Source organism: Anolis sagrei, chromosome 1 (genome assembly GCF_037176765.1).
Source record: "Anolis sagrei isolate rAnoSag1 chromosome 1, rAnoSag1.mat, whole genome shotgun sequence".
Lineage (NCBI taxonomy): Eukaryota > Metazoa > Chordata > Lepidosauria > Squamata > Dactyloidae > Anolis > Anolis sagrei.
This window is the reverse complement of record NC_090021.1, coordinates 32,718,166-32,733,270: the sequence shown is the minus strand read 5'-3', so window position 1 is coordinate 32,733,270 and position 15,105 is coordinate 32,718,166. Positions and strand designations below refer to the sequence as shown.

Genomic DNA, 15,105 nt, shown 5'->3' with positions numbered 1-15,105 from the left:
TACAGACCCACTAAGTAAATCCAATAAATGCTACATTCAGCAAATGACAAGAGGGATCTTCTCACCTCTGCAGGAGTCTACCATATACCATACAGCTGTGGACGAATCTACAAAGGGACCACCAAACGCAGCAAGGCCCAAACATGAATCAAGGAACATTGCAAACTAATTCAACCAGAGAAGACAGCCATAGCATAGAACTTGATGAACCAACCTGGACACAGCTTATTATTTGAGAACACATAAATGCTGGACCACTCTAACAACCATCATGTTAGACTACACAGAGAAGCCATTGAAATCACAAGCATGTGGATAATTTCAACAGAAAGGAGGAAACCATGAAAATGAACAAAATCTGGCTACCTGCATTAAAAAAAAACTCTAGAATCAGGACAGTAAATAAAGAGCAACACTAAAAACAGGGGAATTCCATACAGGAAAAAAATCAGAGCCAGCTAACACCACCCAACAAAGGATTCCCCCAGCCAGGCTCTGAAGTTGCAAGGTCACTCAATGCTAATCAAGCTGGCAGTTGCAACATTCACACTTGCCTCAAGGAAACACAAGTTCTTTTTTCTTACTTTCTTCCTTCCTGCCTGCCTGCCTGCCTGCCTGCCTGCCTGCCTGCCTGCCTGCCTGCCTGCCTTCTTTCTTTCTTTCTTTCTTTCTTTCTTTCTTTCTTTCTTTCTTGGACCTTCTCTAAACAAATAAAGAAATCCATACTTCCCTCAAATCCAGAGCTGGCAATCTACATCATGCACTGCAACTATTGGTAATTATCTCAAATCTTTTGCCCTTAGCCCACCTTTGTTCTGTTTTAAGAAAAATTGGGGAATAATCCAGAGTTTGCAGGAAAATCTGGAGTATCTGCGGGTTTTATAACCATTGAGACAGCTAGACCAGGGTCCCTTTCAGCCCAATACACTGCTACCATCATCCTTAGCCAGTAACCAACAAACATGCCAAAAGGCTGCCACTTGAAAAACACATTTGCCTCAGATAAGACCCAACTAAAATTAGGGATTAGCGCACCATGTCTTCTGCACGAAGTAAGTGCTCTTCAAAGATACTAGACTGCAACTGACTACATCTGCATGGAACCAGTTTGAGACACTGGTATTAAAGAGAAACCCATTTCTTAATACTACAAATTTTACTGTAAAGAAAAGTTAAGGCAATGAAACAATTATTTAACAACAAGAAATCTACACATTAAGATACTGTATTATTTTTATAAGATTATGTTTTTAAAAAGTAATTTTATAAACACATACATACAGATACAGACCAGGGTGAGAACTGTGCAGCTTGTGCATTGTAAGCATCCCCAAAAGTTTTCTATGCAGCCCTGACAATATTCAAGGAATAATAAAATAAAACATCAAGTTCTCAGATGACCTCATTCTCTATTTAACGGTTGGGGGTTGGGGGTTGGGGGGGGGAACCTTTGAAAACCTTGATGGAGCAAAAAGCCTGAGTCAACTTATCCATGTGTCAATATAGGTACTATAACTTAACTCTTTTTTTTAAAAAAAGAACTATATCTGAGAACAGTGGTAAAAGGAGGGAAATTGATCCATCCTGGGAGAACCTAAAAGAAGCACCAGCTCCCTCTATTATTTTTACTATTGGATTTTTGAATACCTGGGTTGCAAAATAGTACAAGGGCAATAAATCTGGCCAATCAAAAGGTTGGCAGTTCAAAGCCAGGGTCAGAGGTGAGCGCCTGACCTTCAGCCCAGTTCATTGCCCACCTAGGAGATCAAAAACAGCTGTGAGTAGATAAATAGGTACCGCTGTAGTGGAAAGGTATTTTAATAGCACCATACAGATATATCAGAAAATGCCGACTATTCAATCAAAAGGAGGAAATCTGTGAACAGGGCTCTTCAGCCTAGAGGATGGAGCAACAGCACCTCCCCCCCCCCCCCCCCCGTTTCCGGAATTGAGCGCAACCTCCAAGACGCCGAAGATAGAAAAAGCCTATATACCTCTATCTGTACTGTTATCTGTCCTGTCACTGTATAATGGCATTGAATGTTATTGAATATTTACCGTATATATGTTCTATGATCCGCCCTAAGTCCCTTTCAGGGTGAGAAGGGTGGAATATATATACTGTAAATAAATAAATAAATAAATAAATAAATAAAATTATGGGTGATTGGTACTGGCTTTTTCTCCTCTCCATGGAAGACCCTCAACTTATCCTCAAGTCATATCAAAAATGATAATTTTGACCCCCCCCCCAAAACCTGCTCTTGACTTATCCATAAGGTCAACTTACATAGAAATATATATGGTATACTTCCTTATCTTTCACACTCTTTCCAATCAGCATCAAAAATCAAATGAATGCTGGTATTTGCATAACATTTGCAATTCCAGATTCACTTCGTAAGTATGGAGCTCTGAAAGTCTTTTCACTTTTCCCCCACTTCATTTCAGTCATTCACAAAATGAGTCCAGGGTTGCTTTTGCACAACTCACGAAATCTCAGACATTTAACCTTTTGCTACCCATAAACATTGCACAATCAGGTACACACAGCTCAACACTTCACTTACATCGACATTTTCAGTTCCATTGTTTTTGAGCTGTCAGCTATAAAACAAAAGAACATTTGTCTTCCCCTTAAATAAAACCATAAAGAGCTGCTGCAAATAACAATGCTTTTTTGAGTTTGAAATATTTAATGCACTACACATGCCAAAGAAACCCCTGATTTCTCTACAGAATGTCACTAAAGAAACATCAAAACAGGAAACAAAGACATCGTTAATGATCCTTAAATGTTAAAACTCCAATTTCCATCATATATCTTGATATCTTCCGCACTGTATTCAGCCTCACATTATTCCTAAATATACCTTGGGATTCTTTTTAATGCTTTGAGGGTTCTTTTAGTAGGGGAAAACACATTAGGAATACAAGTGTTAACTGCATTAAAGCTTTTTAATTATTCTTTACAGCAAGATCATGCAAGGTCATCCCACTTCAAACAAAATATTCATTTTCTATTTAGGTGTTTTCCTAGATACCAGCAGATATTTGTGTTTCATTTGATAGAGATCAAAGTTTTTTCACCTAAATCAGTCAGATTTTTTAAAAAGCAGCAACGTCGTTTAAATGTTTTTTTTAAAAATAGCCTCCTCTGAAGAAAGATATAAAAAGTGTGGTAATGCTGATGACAGAGACCTTCAAATAAAAACCCTTTGAGATTCCTCCTCAATCTCTCTCTCTCTCTCTCTCTCTCTCTCCATTTGCTATACAGCAGCTGTGCCTCACACAAATTCACATGAATGAAAATATTTAGGCGAGAAACCACCCCCTTAGCTTGTTTTCCATATGACTTTCCTGTAATTATTTTGTAAACTGTTCGCACAACAATATATAAAAACATCTGCAAAAACAGGTAATTAATGTGTCAAGCCAAACTAATGCATTTTTATGGTGGCCATGCTTCGTCAACTGTAATTATAACTCTTTTTAAGCAAATGATGATGTGTTTGTTGCAATGTGAAAGTGGTTATTTTGAGATGCTCTGTTCGCCATTACTGCAAACAGAATATTAAAAAAGAAAAAAAGCGGGGGGAGACCATACAGCGACTATAATAGGATTCCCAGTCATTTCTAGTCATCTGTTTTCTTCACTGCAAACTAAGTTGCATCTTAAAAAATGAATGTTTCTTCTATTTGCGCTAGTGCTGAATCAAGCTAGTCAGGTCAAAATGAATTCTCCTATGCCACCAAAAGGTAAATACAACAAAACAGGAAAAAACCTATTAATCCCCCACCTACAAGGGCAGACTCACATGCAGCACCTGTACTTGTGGCAACTTCACCAGTATGATATTTGTGCATTCCACAGTTTATATATACATATATACAGGGCTGTAGCCAGAAAAAAAATTCGGGGGGGGGGGGGTTGAAAATTTCGAGGAGGGGGTTGAAACCTGCCTCCTAACTCACGCTGAAGCAAAGAGCACAGCAGGGGGCAGAGCAGCCTTCAATAGCCTGCAGCTCTGCCCCTGTCAACCACCTCCACCAAGTCTGGCCTCCTTAATGAGAGCATTCAACACACACACACACACACCCACAACGTGGTTGCTTCGCTACATCGGCTATTGCTGCAAGTAATGACAGTGTGAGTAAATTGTCAATATTTGCTTGAGATAGTGCTGCCAGTTCTGGAGGGGCTCTTAATTTTTTGCGTCTCATAGACTTAGCATGGGGATTTGGTTAACCAGTTAAAATTCATGAGTAAACCGTGTGTGTGTGTGTGTGTGTGTGTGTGTATGAATGAGAAATCCAAAAACCCTCTGAGATGCTCAACCTGTAATTATGGGTGAAAACATTTGAAGGTTCCCTATCCCTTCATGGACAGGGAACCTTCAGGCTAGAAACAAAAGATATCTGAAGTGGGGCCCAAGACTTATGTCAATAGAGCTCTCTGTCAAAGTGATGATGTTCTGGCAACCACCAAAGACTGCCAGAAACTGATTGCGACCTTGACTCAAAGTGAACATGCACTGAGGAGATGTGGCCAACCCATGGCACATATCCATTAGATGTTTTTTATGACATTTATCAGTCACTCATATCCTACGAATTTCCTACAAAAAACAAACACTAATATATCATATTTATCTGATATATATCCTGTCTTTTTTCCAAGAACCTCGAGGGCATGCAAGATTCTTAAGACTACCACTTAAGATTGCCCTGGAGATTAGGACCCAGAGCAATGGGTCCAAATGACAGGAAAGGAGATTCCACCTGAACATTAGGAAGAACCTCCTGAATGTGAGAGCTGTTCAACATTGGTACTCTCTGCCTCAGAGTGAGGTGGAAGCTCCTTCCTTGGAGGCTTTTAAAAAGAGTCTGGGTGGCTATCTGTCAGGAGTGCTTGATTGTGCTTTTCCTGCATGGCAGGGGTTGGGTTGGATTGGATGGCCCATGTGGTCTCTTCCAACTCTATGATCCCATGATTATTCTGTGTCCTCTACCCCAGAACCCTTATGTACAAAGCTTAGTCTTAACCTCAGTGTGGTGTAGTGGTTTGAGTGCTTAGTCTTAACCTCATTGTGGTGTAGTGGTTTGAGTGCTGGACTCTGGAGACCAGGATTCAAATCCTCTCTTGGCATGGAGTGGGCAAATCACACTATCCAATCCTCAGAGGAAGGCAAAAGCAAATTTGATCTAAACAAATCTTGCAAAGACAAACCTGTGATAATTTGCCTTAAAGTCACCATAAACTGGAAACGACTTGAAGACACATAACGACAACAGTTTATGCCCCAATCAGCCCAATAGCATTTTAAATAACAATCATTTAAATCATTTAAAACCCAATAAAAGTTAAACACTTCTATAAAGTATCAAAAAAGCAGGGGCAGATGATGTGGAAAGATAATCAAAACAACAAAAATACAAGAATAGGTTTTTTACATCCTGTGTACTCCCCTGGGCTGGATTCGAGCACAACCTCCAAGGCGTCAAAAAGGTGGACGTCAACACAATATACCTCGTTTCTGTTCTCTTCTGTCTGTCTCTGTCCTGTCTATCCAAAATGGCATTGAATGTTTGCCATGTATCTGAGTCCCCTTGGTGAAATAGGGCAGAATATAAATAAAGTGTTGTTGTATTGTTGTTGTTATATTGTTATTATTATTGTTGTTGTTGCTGTTGTTGTTGTTACTATTACTATTATTTAGTCCAACACTCTGTCTAGAAAATCACATTCCCTCATTCATGTTCTCTAGTCACTGGTATTGAGAAATATATTGTCTCTGCTACTAGAAATAAGAAAGAAACACCATTGCCACCTTACTCTCTGCAAAATATACTGTCATATACTAGAATCTTGTCGCTAGATCTACCTCCTGTTTCTTATATGATGTACTGTTTTCAAGCAAACTGAGCCTCATCTTAAGTACGACTAAAATGTATCTTAGGTACAAACCATAATTTTGACTTTGAAATCTCCCCAAAATAAGAATAGGAAGTGTTATAAACACAATCTTGATGCCTACATGAGTGGGTTATGCACGTAATGATCTACTCTTAGGTTTTTCACTTACTCCTAGATGGAAAAAAGGCTTTCTATCTAGGACTTGGATTATATATGGATTCATGATACATTACAAAGAAGTTCAATGAGCACTCATTTAGATGACATTTTCTCTTGTACTATAGCTTTCAGTTGTCAAACAGAGTATGTCATCAATACACTCTTTACTACATTATCCATTTGGTCCACAACATTTCCCCACATGAAGTTACTCCAGAAAAGAAAGTGATGTGTAAATATTGCTTGGATGTGAGAAGTTTAGTTATTTATGGCTCTTAATACAAAAATGTATTTCCACCCCTTTTGCAGCTGTTGTAAAATTAATGCTTTGCATCTCCTTCCTATCTGTGTAAGTAAGGGATATTAATTCTTAAAACTACTGTAGAGTGAGCCAAAAAGCGATAAAGCGCAATAATTGAAAGCAAGAGGAGAAATTGCATTTTCTTTTGCTACGTGTCAACTACTTTCCTTGGTAGGCTTCAAAAGCAACTGAAATAATCAATTTGTTTTATCAATAAAGGACTCTGCTTGTTAATTTCACAGCAGAGGCTTGAGGGCTTGACAATGGAAAGCGCGGGATGAGGCAGCCTCAATGTGGAAGTCATTTATTCAGGAGAGGCCATTTGAGGAAAGTAGAATTTGATCATCAATAAATGCCAATCACATAAAAAAGATTAGGAGCTTCTGGTGTATGGAGACTGCTGGACCAAAAGAAAGAGAATGGCTTTGGTCACGTGATATAAAATATGGCTCAGATAAGTCTTCCTGCTGATACTGGGACTATTCTGCATTTTACCCTATTTCTCAGAAAGAGGGAGTTTCCACTGCAGTTATTGTAAATGAAAGTTTACTTTCACAATAGCGTTTTTCTTATTATGAGAATGTGTTTCCTCTCTTGATCAGATAAAAGGGGTTGATACTGTGGTCATGGAAACATGCAAACCCATGCCTGCCCACATACTGCCCAGCAGTGGACACACGAAGGTTTCCTTCAAATTGGCCGTTCTAGAAGTCTAGTTGCAACGATTTTTTGCTCTTACATATACAGGATCAGATTTTTTTCACCTTTCTCTTAGAATTAGCACTCAGGACAGTTAACACCAACACTGAACAAAACGAATACAAGCAAATTACAGAACAGATATATAAGCAATCTACAATTAAAAGCACTGTTCTAAAAACACAAATAAAAGAAAACATCCAATCCATTCAAAGCCACTTCTGCAGCAATCCATTTTAACTACTGAAGGCCTACCTAAATAAAAAAAAGACTTTGAATATGACAGGAAGGCCAACACAGAAGGAGTCATTCCAATCTCGGAGTCATTACTGGAAAGGCCATCTTTGCTCACTCATCAAGCATATGTCCAAAGTAGATGAATTAGAAGAATAGTGGAATACTAATTACATATATAATGATCTTTGAGATCTAGACAGGAATGTACGGAAATACAGCCCAATCTTGAAAGATTTCTACTATTTAGGGCAGTGGTTCCCAACCTGTGGTCCATGGACCACCAGAATTGGACACAATATTCCAGGTGTGGTCTAACCAAGGCAGAATAGAGGTTTAGTATGACTTCCCTGGATCTAGACACTCTACTCCTATTGATGCCAACCAAAATCCCATTGGCTTTTTTTGCCGCCACATCACATTGTTGGCTCATGTTCAACTTGTTGTCCACAAGGACCCCAAGATCTTTTTCACACATACTGCTCTCAGGCCATGCATCCCCCATTCTGTATCTTTGCATTCCATTTTTTCTGCCTAAATGGAGTATTGTGCATTTGTCACTGTTGAACTTCATTTTGTTAGTTTCAGCCCATTTCTCTAATCTGTTAAGATCGTTTTGAATTCTGCTCCTGTCCTATTTATTTATTTATTTATTTATTTATTTACAGTTCTTATATTCCGCCCTTCTCACCCCGCAGGGGACTCAGGGCGGATTACAGTAAACACATATATGGCAAACATTCAATGCCAGTTTGACAAACAACATTTAACAGACAAAGGCTATTTAACTTTTTTCTGGCCGCCGGGGGAGCTGCTGCTTTTCATCGTCCATCAACGACACCGATGAAGTTCTTCCGCATTCCACATTCCCCGGAGTCTTCTTTCTTTATGGCCTCATAAATTAGTTAAATTTAGCCTCCCACACAAGGTGGTCCCTTATTTTCCTACTTGACAGATGCAACTGTCTTTCGGGTTGCAAAGGTCGACAACGGGCTACACAATGGCTGGACACCCACTCCAGCCCGGGCTGGCTTCGAACTCATGACCTTTTGGTCAGAGTGATCTTAATGCAGCTGACACTCAGCCAGCTGCGCCACAATCCCGGTCCTCTGGAGTATTGGCTATCCCTCCCAATTTAGTGTCATCTGCAAACTTGATGATCATGTCTTCTAACCCTTCATCTAAGTCATTAATAAAGATGTTGAACAGGACCGGGCCCAGGATGGAACCCTGCAGCACTCCGCTCGTAACTTCTTTTCAGGATGAGGCGGAAGCATTGGTAAGAACCCTCTGGGTTCATCCGCTTAACCAATTACAGATCCACCTAACAGTAGTTTTGCCTATGATAGATTCCATATATAATGCAGAACGGCTTATGACATAAAGCTCAATCTTATCTATGGCTACGAATCATGAGTACAGCATACTATCTCCAATATCAAAAACAGTATTGTTCTTGCAACAAGTAGCTGGGGAATAAGGCTTGAAGAGACCTGGTATACTTATGCCCTGCTTACGGACTTCCCATAAACATCTATGTGAACAGAAAGCTATACTAGAGAGACCTTCCTGATCTACTAGGGTTCTTCTATCTGACGGTAAGAGTTATTCCATGGTAGTATATGCTATATTGAAGTGTGGTAAAGTCTCCTTTGGAGGTTTTAAAGCAGAAGGTGAATGGCCATTTGTCAGAAATGCTTTGATGGTGTATTCGCCGGATGGGGTTGAACTGGCTGGCCCTTGTAGTCTCTTCCAACTCCATGATTCTATTATTCCAATTGATCCTACCCCTGTAGTTGCTTACTTATGAGAAGAGCTATTATCTTACAGAAAGAACAAGTTTCCTCTTTTCCTATGCACCATTCTCAAAATCCAACCTGCAACATATTCCAGATTCCTTCAGGCCTCCTTCTTTGGGCTGGCATTCAGAAGCAGCTGAACTGGCACAAGAGTGTTTTGTTTTTCTTTTGTGAATTATGTGTTCATACTGCATTGTAAAAAACTGGGATTTTGCTCAGCATGAAGAAAAGTAAACAGGGGGAGAAACAACCAATTCCCAGCTCCAGCAAGAAAACAAAATGGTGCCAGAATCACTCTATCTTCCAACTTAAGCACCACAGGAACACGAGGAAGCTGTTTTCATAGCCATATTCTGAAGCTGTTCAGACAGCCCCAAAACAGTGGGAGAGATGGAGTAAGAAGATGGAGAAGTATTCCATCTTCTGTTCTGGAAGAGCTCTCAACTCAGCTCAGAGGGATACAGAGATGGCCAAGAACCAGGGAAGCAGGAGAGGAGCTTGTTAGACAACAAAGAGGAACTCAGCAGAAGCCTGATTCTAAGAAACTGGGCTATAGCAGCTTGAACAGCTAACAAAGCAGGGAGATAATATATTTGCATTGCACATTGCCTGGAAGATACCAAATAGCTTGACTTTTAAAATATATTTTTGCAAACGGCTTACCAAAAAAAAGCCAAAGGTAAGAATAAAGAGTTTTTCTGCTGTTGTACTTTGCATTGGACCAAATTTCATTGATACAGAAGATCTTTCCATGTGCAAACTGAAGCAGGAGAAATACATTTGTTCAAGTAGAACTATGCAAGAACTGAGATGTTTCCCAGAATACTCTGTAATAGGAGTAAACAACCTGTTGCAACAGAGGTGGTGATCATCCAGATAATTCAGAATACAATGTTCACCTCTATGACCATGCCAGCTGGGTTGGCACACATTCTAAGTCTATTCTATTCAAATTCTATGGCTGACATTTGTACTTAATTTTGTTACCAACTCTTCAGTTAAGTCATTCTAGCAGGCAGCTTACAAAATAATAAATGAAGTATCAACATTTTAAAAAATTGGGAAATATTTCATTGCTTCCTTTTTTGGAAGAAAAGATTGCGAAAAGGTTTCTCTCTTGCAACTCAACAATGACAACGGAGAGGGCAATGTATCGGTGCAGCACATGGTTCATTCAAGGACTTGCCCAGAAAAGGGTCAATTAAGAAGGAGGCTGCTCGCTAAAGCAGAGGGCAATCAATGGGCCTGGAGGGGTGTGCCGACCTCAGACTGCTCTGCACGCTGATCAAAGACAGGACCTCCAGCATCCATTTTACAGAAAGGCCAGGTCGTGTCCTTCCTTCTCAACATCCAGAGCCATACAAATTAAGGCAGAGTCAATGTGGCCCTATGGCATTAAGTGCAGAGATATGAAGGCCCAGAAAAGAACTGAATAAAAGTTGGGAGGGTGGGAAGATGGATTTCTACTCCACTTTCTCAAAGCTTTTGATTTCTTTGAAAAATGGGAGAAAATGGGGAAATGGAACCCAGAATAGATTTTTTGAATGAGAGAGGAACAAACTGTTCATACTTTCAACTCCAAAATATTTCTAAAATATGTAACAAAAGCACTTTGATTTAAAACAATGTATAGGATCAGATCAATGCAATCTGTGGCCTAGGCTCTTTGTAGGAATGAGTGCTTCATGCCTGCTTGGTCCTATGGAAAACTAGAGTGGACCTCCTCACACACATATGAATAAAAACCTTCATTTTATTAATACTGATTATTCTCACATGAGGAAGAACTTCCTGACTGTGAGAGCCGTTCAGCAGTGGAACTCTCTGCCCCGGAGTGTGGTGGAGGCTCCTTCTCTGGAAGCTTTTAAACAGAGGCTGGATGGCCATCTGTCAGGGGTGATTTGAATGCAATATTCCTGCTTCTTGGCAGGGGGTTGGACTGGATGGCCCATGAGGTCTCTTCCAACTCTTTGATTCTATGATTCTATGATTCTTCTGGTTTTATTGTTTCTATGTGCTTCTCTTGAACAGGCAAAATCAAAGAGATTTTCCTTACTAATCAGAATCCCTTAGCTATGTTCTCAATGAAATAAAAGTAATAAGTAAATTCAGTTTGCAGTTATTGCCTGAATAAGGTTCACTTTTAATAAAGCAAACATTATAATTTTATGCCAAACCAATCTGTAATGGGTGTTAATGTTGTACTGAGTCAGAAGAAATTTCTGTACAAATGTAAGAAGCTAAACTACATCAATGTGGAAAAACACAGCTGCTTCTATCTTCACAAAAAGTACCCTTGAGGTACTCCCAAATCTAATTACCTGGAGTTATTCAGTTCTTAATAAAGATATTATCACAATATGGACTTGGAATCAAGTCAGAATGAAGACTGTTCACTTACCCTACAGAGCCCCAAATGAGGATGAGAATGAACGAATGGCAGTAGAATTAATTCTGACTATAGGAAAGTCAACTTCAAAGCCCAGAGTGGACAGAACAATCAATCTGCATCCTTGACCACTTAGCCTAAGACAGAGACAACCTGGTGACTTTCTGATGTTTTGCCTGACAACTCCCATAAACTTCAGTCAGTACAACAGGGATTTTGGAATTTACATTCCAAAGGGACACGAGTGTTTACCTTACAGAGTCCCCTATGCTTTTCATGCATGGCAGGAGATTGGACTAGATGACCCATGTGGTCTCTTCCAACTCTATTATTCTATGACTCTATGAATTGGGGCCTCAATCTCATGAAATAATATGGTGGTATTTTGACACTGCAGAACTTCCCCTTAAGAGTGTGTAGTTGCAAAAACACCAGTCTGACATGACATTTTGTTGACATTTTCTGGCTCGTTTTGGTTAACACGAGGGATCAGAGAAAGTGTGATGGGCTAGGATCTCACCAAAACTATAGATTAATTTACTCAATCTTAGCTTCTTGACGTATTTTATTCTTCCTCAACCTGGTGTCCTCAAGATGTGTTGATCTATAGTGTCAACCAGGATAACTAAAGGACGATTGAAGGTGTGATTCACCACATCCCATTGGTGAAGGCTATTATTACCTATACTGTTGGGACAGGTTTTAAAGATCATTTCAAATCTGAAGCAGAAATAAAAATTTCAACTGGCTGGTTGTGCTCTCTAGCCATTTCATCGGACATAGCTCTTTTTACTTGGCGTGTAGCCAAAGAACAAAATTTGGGCCAAGAGGTTTCTTGTTCTGATGCCTTGGGAAGTCATCAGACAGCAGCTTCCTAGCCTTCAACAAGAGACTGGCATAGGACTACTTTCGCCCTGAAGTGACAAGCAAATCAGTTTTCTTGGAAAGACTTGTAAGTGGGAAGCGACAAGAGAGAGTAAGCAAAAACAACATAGCTCAGCCAAGAATTTCAAATTCTCTGCTGACTGAGGATGATGTCCTTGGCCACAAGAGACAGGTCTATGCCTCGTAAGGTCTGGCAATTTTTAACAGCTTGGCTTTATAACCAATATTTCTTGGTCAAACAAAGCCTGGGATGAAAGGGTGAAGCCAAACAGATAGACATGTTTCTTTGCCCTTTGGTTTCCCTTGCTTGGATAGTGCAGAGATTTTAAAACCATAAGGGCCAGTTCTGAAGAATGATCTGAAGGGAAAACAGTAACACATCCTTTTATTGATAGACTCCATGTGATGAAGAAATCATAACAAAATTACATTTCTCTACCTATCAATAAAGAATGATCACATTTATTTGAGCTCAGATAACCCAACAGATATGAGGACGGGGTGTTTCCCAGTTACATTACAATACCTGGGAGAAATGTGGCACACTTTGGGAAGTGTCCAAGGTGTGATTGAATACAAAAGCCAGCATAGCTATCTTGCTTGCTGTGTACTACTCTTGTTGTGTATCAAATAATAATAATAATAATAATAATAATAATAATAATAATAATAATAATAATATCAATTTTAGGTATTACCCACCTCTCCTTTCAGCTTGAGGTAGGGTGCAATATAGTTAAATACATCTATAAAATCACATATTAAAACATAAAACAATACAATCACAATGGCATATATTAAAACATACACATATCAAAATACCCAAGACAAAAGTTAAAACACAATAGGCATAGAATATGATTTAAAGGTCATAGTTAAAACTAACAAGGTATGCCTGCCAGAAGAGAAAGTTCTTCAGTTCCCACAACTCATTTAGCTATCGGAGCTCTTCCAGCAGGTCATTCCATGGTCTTGGGGCAACCAATCAAAAGGTCCTCTGGACAACAATTGCCAATTGGGTTCTGGCAGGCTGGAATATCTCCCTCACCCTCCAAAGCACTTAAGTGTGCAGGGTGGATTGTACGAGAAGAGGCGATCCTGTAGGTAACTTGGACCCAAACCATGAAGGGTTTTAAAAGTCAAAGCCAACACTTTGTACTTTGCCTGGAAATTAATTGACAGCCAGTGGAGTGACTTTAGTATTGGGGTTAAATGCTCATTCTTAAGTGTTCCTGTAAGTACGGTAGTCTGGCTGCCTTGTTTTGAACTAATTGGAGTTTCCAAACTTGGTACAGATGTAGCCCAATGTAAAGCATACTGCAGAAGTCCAGCCCTGAGGTTGCCAGCGTGTGCACTACATTTTTATCTCTTTTCTCCTTCCTTTTCTTTCAGTGAGTATTATTTCCAAATAAAGTTGATAGTATAAGCAACGACCAGGAAGAACGCTACATAACAACACAGTAAAATCAATCAAAATCAAGATAGCATGAGATTAATAAGCATTATAAAATGAAACTCACTAATTACATCCTTAAATATAGCAAGACTGGACTTTGGGATAGCTAGTATAAATAGCTTGATAAAATACAGTGCGTCCTATTGAGAAAGCTGGATGCTTAGCAAATACGATTGAATCATAGTCAGGATATACAGGCAGTTACACGCCCATTTCACTAGAATATGGTCGGAATGGCTTCCATTTGTAAATAACAAAATGCATGACAATATAACATTATTTTAGGACTTGAATTCCTTATTTGTTGTACTTGCTAAATGAGATTTGAATATTCTCCAAAATTATAATCAATCCAGTGCTGTCTGGACAAATACTTATGAGAGCTCTATCTGCTGTATAAAAAAATTATTGTGCAGGACTTTAACATAGTTAGGTTCCAAACAATGAAGAAGTGTGGCTTTAGGAAATACTGACAGAACATAAAAAAGAGTCATGCTGGATCACTCAAAGACGTATCTTGTCCAGCATTCTGTTAACCTACTGGCCAAGCAGGTACCGATGGGAAGCTCACAGCAAGATACTAAATAATACCTTCCTACTTGTGGTTCACAACAACTGATTTACATAGCCATATTTATCTGGTATTGAAAGGTAACATCTGTGAACACCTCACCTATTGCTTCACAAATACAAAATTCCCATTTGTGATCAGGAAAGATTGTGATCATCTAATTCAGCATCACACAGATGGCTTTTGCCAGAACTTAAGGACAGTACATTCAGCTTCCAGAATTCTCCATCACACTGGTCATGGAACACTGCGAGCTCTACACTGAACTTACTTACTCACAACTAATCCCAATAAAACACTAATTTAAAACACTAAAACACATGAAAATGAACAAAATCTGGCCACCAGTATTAAAAATAACTCTAGAATTAGGGCAGTAAATAAAGAGCAACACTCAAATAACAGGGGAATTCCAGGCAGGAAACAATCACGGCCAGCAAACACCTCCCAACAAAGGACTCCCCCAGGCAAAAACAGTCATGCTTTGAAGTTGCAAGGCCATTCAATGCTAATCAGGCTGGCCAATTGCAACATTCACACTTGCCTCAAACATACAAAAGTTCCTTCTCCCACCCTGGACATTCCACAGATATATAAACCTCAATGCCTGTGAAACATGGACTGTCTACAGACGTCACACTCAACTCCTGGAATGATTCCATCACTGTTGCCTCCGAAAAATCCTGCAAATCTCT

At 39.5% G+C, this 15,105-nt stretch overlaps 1 protein-coding gene across 2 annotated transcripts in view; it reads right to left on the bottom strand.

Moving 5' to 3' along the window:
• Positions 1 to 15,105, bottom strand: part of RPS6KC1 (ribosomal protein S6 kinase C1) — a 122,797-nt gene that overhangs the window by 63,520 nt on the left and 44,172 nt on the right. The window lies entirely within an intron of this gene.